This window comes from Paroedura picta, chromosome 1 (assembly GCF_049243985.1).
Source record: "Paroedura picta isolate Pp20150507F chromosome 1, Ppicta_v3.0, whole genome shotgun sequence".
NCBI classification, from domain to species: Eukaryota; Metazoa; Chordata; class Lepidosauria; order Squamata; family Gekkonidae; genus Paroedura; species Paroedura picta.
This window is the reverse complement of record NC_135369.1, coordinates 62,051,755-62,072,261: the sequence shown is the minus strand read 5'-3', so window position 1 is coordinate 62,072,261 and position 20,507 is coordinate 62,051,755. Positions and strand designations below refer to the sequence as shown.

At 44.7% G+C, this 20,507-nt stretch overlaps 1 protein-coding gene across 3 annotated transcripts in view; it reads left to right on the top strand.

Annotated features, from left to right (window-relative positions):
• Window positions 1-20,507, top strand: part of ENAH (ENAH actin regulator) — a 137,961-nt gene that overhangs the window by 44,609 nt on the left and 72,845 nt on the right. The window lies entirely within an intron of this gene.

Below are 20,507 nucleotides of genomic sequence, written 5' to 3'. Positions count from 1 at the left end.
AGCTGGAGCATGAACCTTGTTATCTAAGTTTTATCAGGGCATGCAAATCTGACCCCATTTTTTCTGTTCCTCCATCCTCATTTATGACTCACTAGGGATCACAATATAGACAAGTCACTTTTTGCAGCTAAGTTCCCTTCAAAACTGTGGCAATCCAGTTCTCATCCCCATTTAGTCTTCGTGATTACTTTCTTTTTGGTGAGGGGCAGCTGCTCAAGCAGTGTATTTTTCTAGGCTGATACTAAAGGCACTGTAGCCTTTTTGACATTGGGAAGTTCCTTGCAGAGTGCCCTGCACTAGCAAATGAGCCTGTCTGGAAATGTTTAATTCATTCAATGAAACCTACCTATATTTCCTAGTGATACTGCTGTCCCACCAACTAATTCTGCATTTATTCAGACTCAGCTTGCAGGAGATGCCTTGTGGCTAAGAAAAAAATAAAGCACCTCCTCATCAAAGTTAAAATGTGGAAGGCATAAACAGCCAAACAAACTATTTCTTGCTTTGAGCTAAATTGTTTGTGGTCTTATCTCAGGAATTCTTCTCAGAGACAAAGGGTCATTCATTCTGGAATTCCTATGGCATGCTACATTTCCTATAATGATAAGCAGTTTTTTTCATAGGAAGTCCACCAATGGGGCAAGAATTCCAGAAACCCTCCCACTAATGCCCCCCCAAGTACAAAGAGCAGCACTGCCTCAGATCGTGTCCCATCTATGCCTTGGGGCTAAGAGCCACTGATAGGCCTCTGTTCCATAAGTTTCTCCAGCCCCCCCTTGGAGCTGTCAATGCTTATAGCCACACTACTTCCTGTGGCAGTGGATTTCCATGTGGATTCTCACTCTTTGAGTGAAAAATATTTCCTTTTATTTGTTCTAAACCTACTGCTCATTAATCTAATTGGGTATCCAAAGCTTGTTTATTGTGCAAGAGAAAAATACCTTCTCTCTCATGCATAATTTATCTATCACCATTTCTCCAAGCTAAAAAGCCCTAACCTCTTTAAACTTTCTTCATAGGTAAGGCATTCCACTCCCTTTTCTGCACCTTATTCAATGTTATACTTTTTCAAGGTGTAGTGCTCAGAACTGCACAGTATTGCAAATCTGGTTGCACCATAGATTTATATAGGGACAGTATGATACTGGATGATTTTTCATTCCTTTTCCTGAGCCATATGGGAGGGTGGGTGGTATAGCATTTGATTTTTTAAATCACACAGTTGAGTTGACATCGTCAGTGAGTTATCTACTACAGAATCATAGAATCATAGAGTTGTAAGAGACCTCTAAGGTCATGTAGTCCAACCCCCTGCAGAATTCAGGACATGCACAACTACCTGTCTACCTCAGTGAACCCAAATCCATGCCTAGATGATGCCCCCCAAACTCCTAGAATCCATGGTCAGTCTGGCCTGGAGGAATTTCACCTGCTGACCCCAAAGTGGAAATCAGCATTTCCTTGGGTGTGAAAGAAAGAGCCATAAGAGCCAAGTATGGACCAATCCCTTCTGCCCAGCCACTGACAATCTGTGTAAATTCACACAATCGGTATTACTGTGAGGTTGCTGTCTAGCCTCTGCTTAAAAACGCCAAAGGAAGGAGAACCCACCACCTCTTGATGAAGTCTGTTCCACTGAGGAACTGCTCTAATTGCCAGATACTTCTGGATGTTTAGGTGAAAATTCTTTTGAATTAATTTCATCCCATTGGTTCTGGTCCAACCTTCTGGGGAAACAGAAAAGCGACTCTGCTCCATCCTCTATGTTGAGGGTCGTCGATAACGGGCTGCCGTGGCCACTCCTGCCTCTCCCCCCCCCCAGCAGCGAGAAGCTCACCAGGCTGCGAGAAAAGCGGCCGCCAAAGCATCCACTTTGCTCGTGACCCGGCTAGCTTCTTGCTGCGAGAGGGGGGGAAGAGGCAGGAGTGGCCACGCGTGCACAGAGCTGGTGGTGAAAATGTGCATGCGCGGCAGCTCCACGCATGCGGGTTTTCACCACCAGGGGGTGCTAACACGCATGCGCGGTGCCCGGGCCTCCGCCTATTCCCCACCCCCGGAGCAGGTCCTCAACCATAAAAAGGTTAGGGACTGCTGCTCTATGTGACAGCCGTTCAAGTACTTGAAGATGGTTATAATATCACCTCTTAGTCTTCTTCTCTCTTTGTTGTTAGGTGTGAAGTCTTGTCTGACCCATCGTGACCCCATGGACAATGATCCTCCAGGCCTTCCTGTCCTCTACCATTCCCCGGAGTCCATTTAAGTTTGCACCGAATGCTTCAGTGACTCCATCCAGCCACCTAATTCTCTGTCGTCCCCTTTTTCTTTTGCCCTCAATCGCTCCCAGCATTAAGCTCTTCTCCAGGGAGTTCTTCCTTCTCATGAGGTGGCGAAAGTATTTGAGTTTCATCTTCAGGATCTGGCCTTCTAAGGAGCAGTCAGGGCTGATCTCCTCTAGGACTGACCGATTTGTTCGCCTTGCAGTCCAAGGGACTCGCAAGAGTCTTCTCCAGCACCAGAGTTCAAAAACCTCAATTCTTTGACGCTCGGCCTTCCTTATGGTCCAACTTTCACAGCCATACATTGCAACTGGGAAGACCATAGCCTTGACTAAACGCACTTTTGTTGGCAGGGTGATGTCTCTGCTTTTTAGGATGCTGTCTAGATTTGCCATAGCTTTCCTCCCCAGGAGCAAGCGTCTTTTAATTTCTTTGCTGCAATCCCCATCTGCAGTGATCTTGGAGCCCAGGAAAATAACATCTGTCACTATCTACATTTCTTCCCCATCTATTTGCCAGGAATTGAGAGGGCTGGATGCCATGATCTTCGTTTTCTTGATGTTGAGTTTCAAGCCAACTTTTGTACTCTCCTCCTTCACCCGCATCTACAGGCTCTTTAGTTCCTCTCCACTTTCTGCCATTAGAGTGGTATCATCTGCATATCGATCCATATCAGTCGGGCTTCCGTCCTGGCCACGGGGTGGAGACGGTGTTGGTCGCCCTTTTGGATGATCTCCGTCGCCAGCTGGACAGAGGTGGGTCGGCCGTGTTGGTCCTTTTGGACCTATCGGCGGCCTGTGACATCATGGATCACGACCTTCTGATCCATCGCCTCGCCGGCACGGGAATACAGAGCACAGCCTTGCGCTGGATACGCTCCTTTCTGCAGAACTGGACCCAGAGGGTTGCGGTGGGGGAAGAGTTCTCGCGTCCCTACGGGACTCCCTTGTGGGGTACCGCAAGGCGCAGTCCTCTCCCCCACGTTATTCAACATCTTTATGCGCCCTCTGGCCCAACTGGTACGGAGTTTTGGGCTGGATTGCCACCAGTACGCAGATGACACCCAGCTCTGTCTCCTCATGGACGGCCACCCGGACTTCCCCCCCCCCCCGGAACCATTCGCCAGATGTTTGGAAGCAGTGACTGAATGGTTCGAGCAGAGTCGCCTAAAACTCAACCCCTCCCAGACGGAGGTCCTGTGGGTGGGAGGCAGAGGGCAGGACCGGGCCGCCCGCTTACCCACCCTGGCAGGAGCGCAACTTACCATCGCACCCCTGGCCAGGAATCTGGGGGTGACCATCGATACCTCCCTGACTATGGGGGCTCAGGTCAAGAGAGTAGCGGGTCAGGCATTTTTCTATCTTAGCCAGGCTCGACTACTAGCGCCCTACCTGTCCCCTGACCACTTGGCTACAGTGATCCATGCGACAGTCACCTCCAGAATAGATTTCTGTAACTCGCTCTATGCTGGCCTACCCTTGTCTCTGATCCGGAAACTGCAGCTAGTGCAAAACGCAGCTGCTTGGGTCCTTGGAGGGCGCATATCCAGCCTGTGCTGAGGCAGCTGCATTGGTTGCCAATTGCTGCCCGGATCAGGTTCAAGGTTCTGGTTTTTACCTTTAAGGCTATATGCGGGTTGGAACCCACATACCTGAAGGACCGCCTACCGCCCTATATCCCCCGCAGGGCGTTACGCTCAGCGGGGCAGAATCTCCTGATCGTTCCTGGCCCTAGAAAAGCGCGCCTGGCCTCGGCCAGGGACTTTTCGGTCCTGGCCCCTACCTGGTGGAATGAGCTCCCGGGTGAGCTGCGGGGCCTACAGGATTTACCAGCTTTCTGCAGGGCCTGCAAGACTGAGCTCTTCCACCAGGTTTTTGGTTGAGACCGGGGTCAGCGAATGAGTGCCAGCATTCCCCCCCCCCTGGACCTAGTAAGTTATATCTCCTCCCCACCCTCCCTACCGCTCTGATAGCAGGGGATAGGAATAATGAGAGCTTCCACCATGTTGGGATTGTTTTTAAAGTCTTTTAAGGGGTATTTTAATGGGGATAAGACTATTGTGCCCCGCCAAGAGCCTACGGGGAGTGGTGGGAAATAAATCTAATAAATAATATTAATAATAATATCTGAGGTTGTTGATATTTCTCCCTGCAATCTTGATCCCAATTTGTGACTCCTCTAACTCCACCTTTCTCATGATGTGCTCTGCATACAAGTTAAATAGGCAAGGTGACAGTATACAGCCTTGCCGAACTCCTTTCTCAATTTTGAACCAATCAGTGATTCCATGTTCAGTTCTCACTGTTGCTTCTTGACATGCATATAAGTTTCTCAAGAGACAAATAAGATGCTCTGGTATTCCCATCTCTTTAAGAACTTGCCACAATGTGTTGTGCTCCACACAATCAAAGGCTTTAGCATAGTCAATGAAGCAGAAGTAGATGTTCTAGTTTTCTCCATGACCCAGCGTATGTTGGCAATTTGATCTCTAGTTCCTCTGTCTCTTCGAAATCCTTCCTGTATTTCTGTTGAGTTTTCCACATTTGCTGGCATATTGAGTGTAGCACTTTTACTGCATCGTCTTTTAAGATTTTGAATAGTTCCACTGGAATCCTGTCACCACCACTAGCTTTATTGTTGCTCAAACTTCCTAAGGCCCATTTGACTTCACATTCCAGGATGTCTGGCTCCAGGTCAGTAACTACCCCATTGTGGTTATCAGGGATGTTAAGCTCGCTCTTGTATAGTTCTTCTGTATAATTTTGCCACTTTTAAAAAAACTCTTCTGCTTCTGTGAGGTCCCTACCATTTTGATCCCTTATCATACCCATCTTTGCATGAAATGTTCTCTTCATATCTCCAATTTTCTTGGCATTCTTATCTCTTCTAGCTTTTCTCTGGAATTCTGCATTCAATTGGGTGTATCTTTCTCTTTCTCCCTTGCCTTTCATTTCCCTTCTTCCCTTCTTCCTCAGACAGCCATTTTGATTTCTTGCATTTCTTTTCTTTGGGATGGTTTTAGTTGCTACCTCTTGTACAATGTTGCGAACCTCTGTCCATAGTTCTTCAAGCACTCTGTCTATCAGATCTAATTCCTTAAATCTATTTGTCACCTCTACTGTATATTCGTCGGGGATATGATTTAGTTCATACCTGAGTGGCCTAGTGCTTTTCCCTACTTTCTTCAGTTTTAACCTAAATTATGCAACAAGAAGCTGATGATCTGAACCACAATCAGCTCCCGGCTTTGTTTTTACTGACTATATAGAACTTCTCCATCTTTGGCTGCAGAGCACATAGTCAATCTTATTTCTGTGTTGACCAAGGCCAAACTTGCCTGTTATCCCGGTTATCTTTTGGCTTCCTACTTTAGCATTCCAATCCCCCATGATAATAAGCACATCATTTTTTGGTGTTGCTTCTAGAAGGTGTTGTAAGGCTTCATAGAACTGCTCAACTTTATCCTCTTCAGCGTCTGTGGTTGGGGCATAGACCTGGATTACTGTGATGATGAATGGTTTGCCTTGGATTCGAACTGAGATCATTCTGTCATTTTGGGGATTGTATCCCAAGACTGCTTTTCCTATTCTCTTATTGATTATGAAGGCTACTCCATTTCTTCTGCGAGATTCTTGTCCACAGTAGTATACCTATCCATTTTAGTTCACTGATTCCTAAAATGTCAATGTTCAATCTTGTCATCTCTTGTTTGACCACGTCCAGCTTGCCTTCATTCATCGATCTGACGTTCCAGGTTCCTATGGAATAAAAATCTTTACAGCATAGGACTGTCTTTTCGCCACCAGTTACTTCCACAACTGAGCGTCCTTTCAGCTTTGACCCAGTCGCTTCATTCGTTCTGGCGCTACTCGTACTAGCCTTCTGCTCATCCCCAGTAGCATACTGAACACCTTCTGACCTGAGGGGCTCATCTTCCGGTGTCATATCGTTTTTCCTTTTGAACTTGTCCATTGGGTTTTCATGGCAAAGATACTGGAGTGGTTTGCCATTTCCTTCTCCAGTGGATCACCTCAGCTATGACCTGTCCGTCTTGGGTGGCCCTGCACGGCATAGCTCATAGCTTCACTGAGCTACGCAAATCCCCTTGCCATGGCAAGGCAGCGATCCTTGAAGGGGGCTTCTTCTCTCTAGGCTAAACAAATCAAGCTCTTTCAACCTTTCCTCATATGTCTTGGTCTCTAACCCCCCCCCCCATCATTTTTTGTTTCCCTCCTCTGGAAGCACTCCAGTTTGTCTAAATCCTTCTTCAATTGTGGTGCCCAAAACTGAATTCAGTATTCTAAGTGAGGTCTAACCATAGCAAAGCAAAAGGGTACCATAAACTTGTGTGATCTGGACACTATACTTCTCTTGATACAGCCTAAAATACCATTTTCCTTTTTAGCCATCGAATCACACTGTCAACTCATGTTAAGTGTATGGTCTATTAAGACCATTGTGCACTGCTGTGGGGGATGCCACAGGAGGTGGTACTCTCCTGTACTCTGTTTAAAATCTACTGTGCTCTCTTGCCTAGTTGGTCTGGAATTATGGGTTAGTGTGTCATCTGTATGTGGATGACACCCAGCTCTGTCTCTTGATGGATGGATGGCCAGATACATTCACCCCCTCAGAAACATTCACCAGCTGTTTGGAAGCAGTGACTGGATGGATCAGGAAGAGTCTCCTGAAACTCAACCCCTCCAAAATGGAGGTCCTCTGGCTGGGTCGAAGGGGGCAGGAGCAGGAAGCACGTCTTCCCTGCCTGGATAGGTTGCATTGTTATCTGAACCCCAAGCCAGGAATTTAGGAGTGATCTTAGATGCCTCACTCTCTGTAGAGGCCCAGGTCACTAAGATAGCCTGGACAGCAGTTTTCCATCTGTGCCAAGCATGGCTACTAACATCCTACCTGTCCCTGGAGCACCTGGCCACTGTGATCCGTGCAACTGTCTCTTTTAGGTTAGACTTTTGTAACTCACTCTCTGCAGGCTTACCCTTGTCCTTGACCTAGAAATTACAGCTGGTACAGATTGCAGCTGTGTGGGTCCTCACTAAGTCACTTTGGAGTGCTTTTGCTGAAGCAGCTGCATTTTCCAGATTAGGTTCACGGTTATGGTTTTGACGTTTAAGGCTATGTGTGGCTCAGGCCCTACATAACTGAGGGACTGCTTACCTTCTTATTTCCCCTGTAGGGCACTGCGCTGTGTGGGTATGAATCTGCTGATGGTTCCAGGGCCTTGGGAAGCGTGCCTGGCTTTAACCACATGAGCTCTGAAGAGCTGCAGGCCCTGATGGATCCTTCTGAGTTTCACAAGGCCTTCAAGAAGGAGCTGTTCCACCAGGCATTTGGTTGAAGTTGGGTTGTGGTCTCAGGTTCCCTTCCCCAAGGCTCCTGGGCACGGTATTAGACTATGCCTTGAGCCATTGGGTGATCTACCCCCTGTTAATACCATCTCCAACACTGACAACTGGCCCAATATCTAGACCAACTCCAGTGGTTTGCTGCAGGGAGAAGAGTTTTAATTAATGTAATTAATTTATTTTTAATCACCGTCTATAGAGTTATGGCATTATATTTTTAACTGTGGGAATTGCTTTTAGGTTTTTGCTGTTATCGTTATTGTTTTATGGAATTGGCTATTGTATGTTATGTGATTGTGAACTGCTATGAGCCAGCTTGCTGGGAATGGCAGTATATAAATCCAATAAATAAGACTGCTGTATCTTTTTTGCACATACTACTGCTAAGACAGCTCTCCCTCATCCTATAATGATGAATTTAACTTTTCCTACCTAAATGAAGATCTTATCATTATTATCATTATCATTATTATTGAAATTCATTTTATCCCGATTCTGTCTTCTGCTGTGTTTGCTACCTCTCCCAGTTTAGTATCATCTGCAAACTTAATAAGCAATTGTTGTTGTTTTGGTTTATTTCCTGCTACTCCTTAAAACTGGCTCGTGGTGGATTACAGTATTAGTCATTGACACTAAAACCCCCAATAAAACTCCATTAAAACAAATACAAGACATAAAAATACAGAGGACATAAAAATGCAACATGGCGGTATAACTTGTCTACCCTTCCCACTTGTCTACCCTTCTCACCAACTTGTCTACCTTTCCCTCCAACGCAACTCCGAACAGGGGAGGTGAGAGGGAGCCGTAACCGAGTGCCATTAGATGTTCATATGCTCATATCTACTTCTTAACAACTGCAACTCAACTTTCCAACTGCAACTCAAGAGGAAGTCTGTCTGGCCCTCACAGTAGTACTTAAATAACTGAGCTTCTCTTTCACTGTATTGAAAAGTTCTTTGATGTCCCAGCAGTAGTTCATATCTGGAGAGGTTTTAAGATAATGTAGTTTGGAGTTTATCACAGGCAGTATAAGGTTTCTCTTATCTTAACAGATACAGGAGTCTCTGGGGGGGGGAATAGAAGAAGAAGAAGAGTTGGTTCTTATATGCCGCTTTTCCCGACCCGAAGGAGGCTCAAAGCGGCTTACAATCTCCTTCCCATTCCTCTCCCCACAACAGACACCCTGTGGGGTGGGTGAGGCTGAGAGAGCCCTGATATAACTGCTCGGTCAGAACAGCTTTATCAGTGCTGTGGCGAGCCCAAGGTCACCCAGCTGGTTGCATGTGGGGGAGTGCAGAATCGAACCTGGCATGCCAGATTAGAAGTCCGCACTCCTAACCACTACACCAAACTGGCAAAATAGCAAGTCATCATTAACTCTTTTAATCCAACAAAACAAAACTAATAACACTTTGTTGATCTTACAGGTGGCACTAGACTCAAACATTGTTTTCCTAGACAAAGCAGATATGTAGCTAGCATCCAGGTTGAGTTATGAAAGGGCATTGGTTACCTGGAAAGGCAAATAAAGAGCAAAAGAGTAGTTTAAAATATCTATCAAGGCTATTCTAGGATTTTGCCTGCATGAGCATAAAGCCTTTTCTTTCTAGACCAGCAATCTGAATTTATGCCTTCATTACCCTGCCTGTGGAGGAAACATGTTAGATTTGAAAGTGTACAAAGCTGTGTATAAGTTCCCCTCACTGAATCTGCCTGAGTTTTGCTATTAGTCTGCTACATTTTTAGAATGGGTTCTGGAAGGACAGAATTATAGCATAAGGCTAAGCTTTCAGCTGTATGTTTATTTTAGGGAACCGATGCATTCTTTCAAGACTGCTCTATGACTTAATTAGAAATTGGAGCATTGCTTTCAAGCTTCTAGTCTAGTTGTGCTCTTGAAGTTCTTGAGAAATTTGTGTGAAATACCTGTTGCATGGTTATATGTTAATCATGAGAATTTTAAGAATGGTTGACATAGAGAGGGAAATAACTATGCAGCTGCCTACAGCAATGTAAGTACATGCCAATAGTTTTTATTTGTGACAAAGTTTAAAGGTACTGCCTTCCTAAAAAAATCAGAAGCCTTTAAAGTTCCAGATACATTTTATAGTATCGGAATAATTGCTTCCTATGCTGGGATGTGAAAGATTCTGTTTGGGATATTCTTATATATTAAATTCTGTTTTGGGTGTTCTTATATATTAAAAGTTATACAAAACTTTAGGTGAAAATGCTAGGTTTTGTGGTGGAATATCTTGCAGTTTGCTTAATTTTGTGTGCTAATTTTGGTTGGAAAGCCAGTATTTTTTGTTCTTTTAAATGTCTTGAGAAAGTAGCATATTTCAGTTAAATGTTCACTTATGTCATTTGTTACTAAATCCAAGTTTGTCACATGTTCTCAAATATTAATTATCACAGCCTCATACCTTCAGTTTATGCAGTTTCATTAGTGGGGAATTAAAGTGACTAAGGGCATTTTGCTAAAGTAATTTTAAAAATCCCAACCAGACTGTTCTAGAACCATGGATTTACTTTTTTTTTACTGAACCAAGTAAAAATCTCTGTTGAATATCAAGATTCTATTCTGTTACCATTTTCTAGATCGATCAAATCGTTTCTTTTAGAAATCTGTTGAAAATTCTTAAGATTTTACTAGTGCAGTCTCCTTAAAGGACTGTACTGCTTGAACTAATATAGTCAGTCTTCTGATCTGCAATATCCTTTATGATTCTTTAATGTATTGAATAATGACTTATTGTTGTAGATTTCTGCAGAAGCTGAAATGAAGGGTATGAACTTTGATATCAAATCTTATTTACTTGAATCAACTAAAATAGAATGAAAGCTATTAAGAGCAGTAGGCATGTTTCTCATTTCAAGAGAGGAAAATGCCCAATACAGTAACAGTTAAGCTAAACAGATCCTATGGGATGCTGAGAATCATGATTTGAATAAATGATAATAAAATTTTATTTAATTTGTACTTAATATATGTCATTTTCTACCGAATTTCCCCTTAGGGAAAGATTAGTAACAGTGCATTCATCTCACAGATCAGACAAAATACCACAAACATCTGTAGGACTTATCAGGTTATTCATTTACTTAATCAATTTTTATTCTGCCCCCTCAGACTAGCCGTCTTGGGGCAGTGTAGAACACTTAATCCATAAACATCAGTTTCATCACATTAAAACAATAAAATATATAATAATTAAAAACTTCAGCAGTATCACTAGTTATCAGTAACCCGTTGGTATCAATTCTGGTTCTTTAAGGGAGAGGGGAGGGGGACGATGAACATGAATGAGTGAGGGAGGGAGGCTCAACTAGATGTCTTAGATAGATGTATTTTCTGCTGGCCTCAACCATAAGCTTGGCAGAAGAGCTCCATTTTACAGGCCCTGCAGAACTGAATAAGCTCCATAAGGGCCCTTATCTCCTCCATTCTACTAAGCAAGAGCCAGGGTTATTCATTCCTGACTCATCAGTTCACTCATTCAAAGCTTTCTGTGCATTTGATGAAGCAAAAGTACAATTTGAATCCGTATATGCAGAAGATGCTGAATGCAAGTAAACTGAAACTACTGCTTCAATGCAAATCACTTATCCTATACCTTCAGTGAGGATGAAGACATAGCTCAGTTTGTCTAGAAGATCTCAGCTTCCTATTTACTGATTTCTGTATTAGAAAGATAGCATTTTAATATAACAGGTTTGAAGAACTATTTTCATCAGCTTATTTTAAGCACAGTAAGCAGACCTTTTCCTTGAATGGCATATAGTTTCTTGTATGTAATGTTTTAGAAATAAACATGAACGTTTGAAAAACAGATTATTGTCCATAGTAGAAAGAAATTATAAAGTTTCTGTTGCTCATTTTCTTGAATGTTTTTAGTTTTTCAAATCCTATTATGTTCATGGATAAAGTGGGGAGTGCATGGTGTGAACATAGATGTGCATAACACAGTCTTGTAGGGCTAAACTAGACTGTGAAAAAGTTATTCGTTTAAAGTTCTTTAAGGCCCTGGCATGAGTTAGGCTGCACTTATCATTTTCCACCTGTTTTATATTTCTTTGGCATGGCCTGAGGTAAAGCATATGACATCCATTTTCCGGATCTCTTGTTGCCAAGGTATATTTTGTCCCAGTGCTTTACTATGATGTCTGTGTTCATGGGAGAAAATGATGTTTGTGTTCATGGGAGAAAATAATAGTTGAACAATGTTGTTGTTGTTAGGTGCGAAGTCGTGTCCGACCCATCACGACCCCATGGACAATGATCAGGCCTTCCTGTCCTCTACCATTCCCTGGAGTTGAACAATACAATTCTTCAAAAGTTATTTTGGATTTTCAGATCATAGATATCACGCCATGTGGGTCACCCAAACTCAGGAATCAGCTTTCCCAGGCTCAATAATGGAGGGGAGGGTGATGATAGTCACAGATGTTTCTCAGTGTTATACCAATCTGTTGTGCTTAGTCATGATGAGTTAATTCTGTCAAAGTCTGTCCTTCAAGATAACTTAAATTATCCTTTTTGACTTCCTGGAAAAGTAATTAAATAGGCTTCTTGTGGTTTATTACTGACAGTGCAAAAGCCATAAGGCTATTGATTTGATGTGTCTTCCTTCCATTTACAGCATGTGTCTTCAGAGCAGCTTCTAGGTGCATTTGGAATGAATAACATAGCTGACATATGTTGGAGTTCTCTATAATCAATCTCAACAAAAATAACTTCTTCTTCATAGATCTGTACTTAGGGATTTTAACTATCCTTAACCATTGTTGTTCCTCAATATATTTCTGAAACAGCCTAGGGGGTGGGATGTGTCCAGCTGTCCAAGTTAGAATAGGGTCAATCAGTGTGCAGCCAGCTTTGCCCTGATTGGCCATGCGCCTGCAGCTCCCACCCTCCATCCCTGGACTCTAGCCTCTTTGCTTTCAGACGCCTCAGTGCCTGGAGCCAGCAGCATGTAAGGGGAAAGGTCCCTGGGCAGAAGGTTGTGGAGGAGGCTAGCTAAGGAGGGCCTCTTGGCCTGCTGATGAGGGCCTCCTGGCCTGCTGACGGCTCTTTAAGGATGCTAAGGAGCTGACTAGCTGACTGCTAAGGAGCTCTGTCACAGCCCTGCAAATGACCTGCCCAGCCCCCACCCACCCCACTTGATCTGGCTGCCAGCTGCCGCCCAAGGCCACCTTAAGCTGCCTGGCAAGGGGCCAGGGGAGGGGACCCTTTCAAGGCCCGTTCTTAGGAATGGGCTTTGAAGCTAGTGAGTAAATAAAAAGAGTACTTTCAAGCGGGTAGCCATGTTGGTGTGAAGTAGCACAACAAAATTTGAGTCCAGTAGCACCTTTAAGACCAACAAAACATTTATTAAAGGCATGAGCTTTCGTGTTTATTCCCACTTCCCTTCTCCTTATATGTGTACTTTTATGTTCCCTGTTTCATTGTCTGAGGAAGTGTGCGTGCACACAAAAGCTTACGTCTTGAATAAATCTTTGTTGGTCCAACCCAACATAATTAAATACCATCAGCTGATTCAGCCCAAACTCACCCAAACAATTAACGCTACCAATTGATTTACCCAATCCCAGCCTGAAGGAATTAAGCCAATCAACCAAACCTACCAACCTAATAATTCACCCCTAACCATCAACTACCCTAACAACCCAACTGAACCCCACCCGACTCATAAACCTATCAGCCCCAACCCAACATGAAATAACACACAGATCACATACACACCACACGCCCCTGGACTGGCAACCCTGAGATGCCACAACAGGCGATCGGGACCACCCTCCAGACAAACGTAACAATACACACCCTACACCCAACACATAACTACACACAAGTGGAACCGGGAAGCCGTGAGATGCCATAACAGCGATCAGGGCCAACCTTCCACAGACACACAAAAATTACACATACAACTAGAACAAAAAAGAGCACAGAACCGGGGTTCAACAACAACCCTAGCTAGAACAAAAGCCAACAGTGTCCATGGAGCTCAGAAAGTTTAAAAAGACTGAGGAAGAAGAAAAAGCAGGGGCCCCAATGGGGTCAGGGATCCCAATAATAAGGGGAAAAGGCAGGGACAGCGGATGGCGGAGATACATCAAACCAAGGGGCCCAAAAACCACCCTTACTCAGGCCCCCTCCAGACTCCGCCCCATCCCTCGCGACACTAGGGTGGAGGCTAAGGTAAACAACCCGCCTCTGACACTGGTGCTGTGCAACGCCAGGTCAATAAACAACAAAACCTCTACCCTGCAAAACTACTTTGCGGAGCAAAGAGCGGACCTGGCGTGCGTGACAGAAACCTGGACCAGGGAGGGTGAAACAGTTGCCCTCAAAGATCTAGCCCCTGCCGGGTTCTCTGTCCTCCACCAGTCTCGGACAGCGGGGCGGGGAGGAGGGGTGGCAATCCTGACCCGAGAGGCTTTCTCCTTCAGGGCCCTTCCTGCGCCATCAATTCCAGGCATTGAATGTGTTGGCCTCGGATGGGGATCAATCGAGAGCGTGGCCATCTGGCTAGTGTACCGCGTGCCCAATGCACCGCCAGATGCTCTGCCTGCCCTGCTAGAGGCGGTGGCAGCCTGGATGCTACAGTTCTCCAGCCTATTAATTCTGGGGGACTTTAACGTCCATGCTGAGCTACCGTCCTCTAGAATTGGGCAGGACCTGGTGTCAACCATGGCAACACTAGGGCTCTCGCAATTTGTTGTTGGCCCCACCCATCAAGCAGGTCACACCCTGGATCTTATTTTCGGCGCAGGTTTGGATGTGGATCTGGTCACAACAACAGCCGTGCCATGGTCAGACCACTATGCTCTAAAGGCTCGGCTAAGGCTCCCACCACCTCCTCAGTTGGGCGCCGAGCAAATTTTAGCTCGCCCACGGAGACTTATGGATCCAATAGGATTCTGGAATGCTCTGCGGGAACCAATGCCTCCCGGCACTTCTCCCAATGGCCTGGTCAGTGACTGGCATAACAGACTGCTGACTGCCATTGATGAGATAGCTCCCCGACGCCCTCTCCGGCCCCGTCTCAAGCGAGCCCCCTGGTACACCGAGGAGCTTCGCGACAAGAAACGGGAACTGAGACGGCTAGAGCGAGTTTGGAGGAAGACTCGTGACGAAGCCTCGAGAACATCTTATAGAATGCAGATGAAAGCCTATGAGATGGCGGTGAAGTCAGTAAAACGCAATTTTTACTCGGCTACTATCGCATCTGCAGACTCACGCCCAGCTCAATTGTTTAAGGTAGTTCGATCCCTCACTGCCCTGATTGAAGGGCAACAAAACAGTAGCCAATTGGACATCAGCTGTGAGGCATTTGCGAGTCATTTTGCGGACAAAATCTCGACACTCCGCCCCAACCTTAGATACAAAAAGTGAACTAGAGGCCCCTTGGCGGTCTTTGGAGAAAACTATGAGTAACTTCAGACGACTCACGCTGACCGAAGTGGACAGGATTCTAGCGACAACAAGACCAACTACATGCCCACTAGATCCTTGTCCATCCTGGCTCTTGAAAACAGCTGGCATAAAGATAATGGGCCCCCTCCGGGAGATAATCAACCTATCTCTAACAACAGGAGAATTCCCGGAGGGTTTGAAAGAGGCTGTGGTACGTCCACTGTTGAAAAAAACATCTCTAAACCCACAAGAGCCTAACAACTACAGGCCCGTGTCTCACTTAGCGTTTCTGGGCAAGATGATAGAAAGGGCAGTCGCAAACCAACTGACAGAATACCTGGAAGAAGCTTCGGTCCTAGACCCATCCCAGTCTGGCTTCCGGCCTGGCCATGGGGTAGAGACAGCGCTAGTCGCCCTGACGGACGACCTCCGTCGCCAGTTGGATCGAGGCGGGTCGGCACTGCTGATATTATTAGACCTCTCAGCAGCGTTCGACACAGTCGATCACGAGCTTCTAGCTCGCCGCCTCATCGATGCTGGAATACAAGGGACAGCCCTTCAGTGGCTGATCTCCTTCCTCCAGGATCGTGGACAGAGGGTTGCAATAGGAGAGAAAACATCAGGCCGCCGGCAACTTACTTGTGGAGTCCCACAAGGAGCGGTCCTCTCTCCTATCCTATTCAACATCTTCATGCGCCCTCTCGCACAGCTGGTACGGAAGTTCGGGCTGGGTTGCCATCAATATGCAGATGACACCCAGCTCTTCCTCCTGATGGATGGCCGCCCTGACTCTCCCCCAGAAGCATTAGCCAGCTGCCTGGAAGCAGTGACGAGATGGCTCAAGCAGAGTCGTCTGAAGCTCAATCCTTTAAAGACGGAGGTCCTGTGGCTAGGTAGGAAGGGCCCTTGCGAGGAAGCGCGCCTGCCTACCCTGGATGGCGTGCAGCTCTCCACGGCTCATTCCGCCAGGAACCTAGGCGTGATTCTGGACGCCTCCCTCACAATGGAGGCCCAGATCACAAAGGTAGCGCGGCTGGCATTCTACCATCTCCGCCAAGCCAAACTACTAGCGCCCTACCTGGCCCCAGAACACCTAGCCACAGTGATCCATGCGACAGTCACCTCTAGACTAGACTTTTGTAACTCGCTCTACGCAGGCCTGCCCTTAGCCCTGACCCGGAAACTACAACTAGTTCAAAATGCAGCAGCCAGGATCCTCACGGCAACACTGTGGAGGTCCCATATCCGGCCTATTCTCCATCAGCTGCAATGGCTACCAGTTGAATTCCGGATCAGACTAAAGGTTCTGGTAATTACCTTCAAGGCCATACGCAGTCAGGGCCCAGTGTACCTGAGGGACCGCCTCCCCGCCTATGCCCCCAAAAGAGCTCTACTGCCTCCAATCAGCTAAGGATCCCTGGCCCTAAAGACCAGGGCCAGAGCATTCTCTGTTCTGGCCCCTACCTGGTGGAACGAGCTCCCAGAAGAGATCAGGGCCCTGACGGAGCTTAAACAGTTCCGCAGGGCCTGCAAGAAGGAGCTCCTCCATCAGGCATTTGGCCGAGACCAGACGTAATCTACAGCGACCAAGGGCCCCTGCTTCCCTTCCCCCCCACCCCCCTCAGAATTCAATCAATAAACCACCCCCCTCAGAATCCCATCAACAAGCCCTGGACCTGTTTGTATCACAACTGTTTACTGTTATACTGTGTTGTGTTTGGTTGCAATTGTTGGTTATTGATGTATATGTTTTACAGACTGTTTTATGTAAGGTTCTTTGTTATATTGTAAACCGCCCTGAGCCTCCGGGGAGGGCGGTATAGAAGTATGATAAATAAATAAATTAATTAAAGGTGCTTTTGGACTCACATTCTGTTAAACAGGATACTGGCAGTGAAGGCTTAAAATGACTACCGATGAATGCTAGAACAGAAAGTTCCAAAGCAAAATGAAGACAAATATAATAACTACTGGGGAATTACGCAGCTTCAAGTTTGACAATGAATAAATGGAAGTTGCGCAAGATTTTTTATTCCTTGGCTCTATCATCGACCAAAAAAGAGACTGCATTAGGAGTGTGCGTTTGGATCTATTTGAGCCGAAAATATACCTGAAAAATACCTTTAAAATCCTGAAAAAATATATTTTGGGATTTGGGGGTAGATTTGAAAAAAGCTGTTTGTCGGGCAGGCTTGCACAATCCCTTTAAACTTTAAAGGGACTGCAGAAGGATCAGCTGGGTCAGTAGGATGTTGAGAGCTCCCCACCAATTATTGTAAATTGGAATTTGGAAAATGAAAAAGAAAGTAAAACAATAAAAGCAGTTTGGAGTTTTGTGATTTTGGAAGCAGTGAAATATTGATTAACTGCATTCACTTTATATATACAAATAGACAGGGTAAGCTGCTTTTGTCATCAGGATTAACAATGGATCATGATGATTCAACAATAGAATTGTGGTCATTAAAATACCTTGCTTCTTTTAGTGCAATTTGGAACAATATTATATTAAATGTCAGATAAATAGAAAAAATCTAGAATTGTCTTGGTTGAAACCAACCTTTTGCATTTGAGTCAGATTAAGGAAGCTAGCACAGACTGTGTTCACAGCAGTGTTAGCGGCAAGCATAAGTGATAAATACATCATCAACTCTGCTATATTTATATTTGACAAGCAAAGGGATCCATCCTTCTTTGTTGCTTTTCCTGGGCCCTGCTGTCCCTTTCCTTACCTTTTTGTCCCCCTCTGCCTTCTCACTCTTCTCCTGCCCCCCTCAACAGCCTTTTCTGCCTCCTGCTTTTACCCTAAGTGTTCTCTTGCCTCTCAGTGGCCCTTTCTCTTCCTTTTTGCCCCCTTTTGCCTTTATTTTCCCTCCTACTTCTTCCCCTCCCCCTGAGCTCCCTGGTGGTAGCAGCTCTCTTGCCCTGCCCATTACCACCCCCTTCCCTCCCTGCTGCCTCTCTGCCTACTTGCTTCCTGGGTTTGAAGTACGCACATCTGCAGTAATTGCCTGCTGGGCTAACTCAATGGTGACTTTCCAGTCCTTTCCACTACCTCCTCTTATTTCTTCCATCACCGCTGCCACCCAGCAGCAGTGCCTTTTGGCTGGTTTTGACTATTTATGGGGCTGTAAAACAACCCTCAAAATAGTGGTTGAGACTTCATAACATAACATGAGATCTTGGTTCCCCCTAACAGTAATTTCTTTAAAGTTTAAAACAATTCTCATCACCTTTTATCTGAATGTTTGTACCAATATTCCCTCCCCTTCTATACCTGGTCCCATCATATGGGTTTTTCAGTCAGCATCCTGAGGTCCAGGTTCAGCATTAGATGCAGGATGATGTTCTTGGTGATTTGGTAGAAGTCTGTCTAATATTGTGTACTAAACCAGTTTGGTAAGATGTTTTCCATTATAAAGTTACAACTTCCAAGATAATAGCATCGTAATTTACTGCTGTCATATCATTCAGCAGAAATGCTAACACACTATGACTGAGTAATAAGATGGGGACTTTTTTCTTTTTCAGCAACACTGTTCAATTTTTTTAGCTGCACTCTTGCAGAGTTTCATTCTAAATCACAAATGTAAGAATGTTTAAAACTCTAGACAATGTTCTGCTTTTGTGAAGCATTTCTAAGGGAGTACTTTATGTTCAAACTTTTGTATATACAACACTAGCATTTGCTTACTTTTAGAATCCCCATGTTTGTTTGTGCTTCATGTAAGCTTTTAAAATAGCACAGCAGGAGATTTTGTTTTCTTCTACAAATATGATTGGTTTAATCCTAAGGATGCATTTTAGAACAAGAGAAGAGGAGGTTGTGGCTAAATCAAGCATGTACAAATGGCTTGTGTTTCACCATTCTTCATGGATGGCATCAAATGACTGACCTAACCCTTCACTTGCTTAAATAAGGGCATTGTACACTGGACATTTCTGTTGATCTAGAAGTGGAAGGATTGTTGAATCTAAAAAAAGAGCTAACCAAGTAACAGCTGGGAAATATGCATCAAACACCACAAGCTAGCTTGTCTCACTCATGACAAATGTCCTTGTGTTTTTCTTTGAAGCTGAATTTTGTTGACATTATTTGTAATTTTTCATTCTTAATATCAGATTTTAGTGCAGTATTTCTTGGTTGTGTTTTGTTGAAGTTGTTCTAAGATATTTTAGAGTTGGGGGAAGGATGGAGTTTGAATCGGTAGATCTTTCAGAAATATGGTAATATATGCATAACCACTTTTATTGGGTTAAGTATGGTGTTGACAACATTGAAACTGTTAAAGATAATTGTATAAGGAAATTTCGTTATTCTTAAATGCTCTCTCAAAAAGAAACAGTAAATATATATTTTGTCACGAAATGAGATTGTAGATGTATAACATCTGTAGCAGACTTAATGCAGTCAAAATAAAGGACATATTTTGTTAAAGTTTTGATAAGTGATCTTGCCAAAGGAATCTAAGTGTACAAATGTAAGTACAGTTGGTTGCATCTGGCAAAAAAGCTTGCAGAATAATTTGGTGGAGTGCATCTCCCATGCTCTTAACATTCATCACACACCTTGCTTTCAGAGAGTCAGAAGAACCCTGTCAAACAAAGTACAGTATAGGATGCGGTGTTGCGTTGGAAGTTTCTAGGAATTACTGGATATAATTGATGGTAAAACTATTTCATATCAATGTACTGAATTAAAGTATTGTTTTTATACCGCTTTGTGTACTTTAACAAAAGTGATTAATGGATGCCCTAAATGTATAAGTGCTGGTTTTTCTTCTGTGTAAAAACTGAAAATCCATGGGTAAAAATATTTAACTTTCAAGGTCAGACTTATATTGAGAACTTATTATGACAAACTAGTTTCAAGCCTGTTCCTAAGAACGGACCTTGAAAGGGCCCTCCCCCACCAGGCTTTAGGCTGGTGGGCCTGGTCAGCTGGTTAGCAGGCCTGGGACAGAGCTCGTTAGCATGCAGTCAGCAGGCCGGGAGGCCCTGCTTGTTAGCAGGCCCAGCCTAGCAGGCCAAGGGGCCCTCGTTAGCAGTCTCTCAACCAACACTCTTTGCCCATGGCCCTCTGCTGTTGCTGGTTCCAGGCACTGAGGCATATGAGAGTATAGAGGCTAGAGTCCAGGGACAAAGGGCAGGAGCTGCAGGGGCAGGGCCAATCAGGGCAAAGTTGGCTGCACCCTGATTGGCCCTATTCCAACTTGGACATCCAGGAAACGTTCCACCCCCCCAGGTTGTTTCACAAATATTAAGAGGAACAATAGATAAGGATTATGAATATTTATAAATTTGTTAACCAGCTGTGTAGATGTGGGTTTTTTGTATGTAAAAAATTCTCTGTCCAGCAATAACCAGCTTTTATTTCTTGAAGGTTCTGGGAACTAGCCTCCAGTTTTCCACAAATAACTTCATACTCGATTGTGGCCCTTT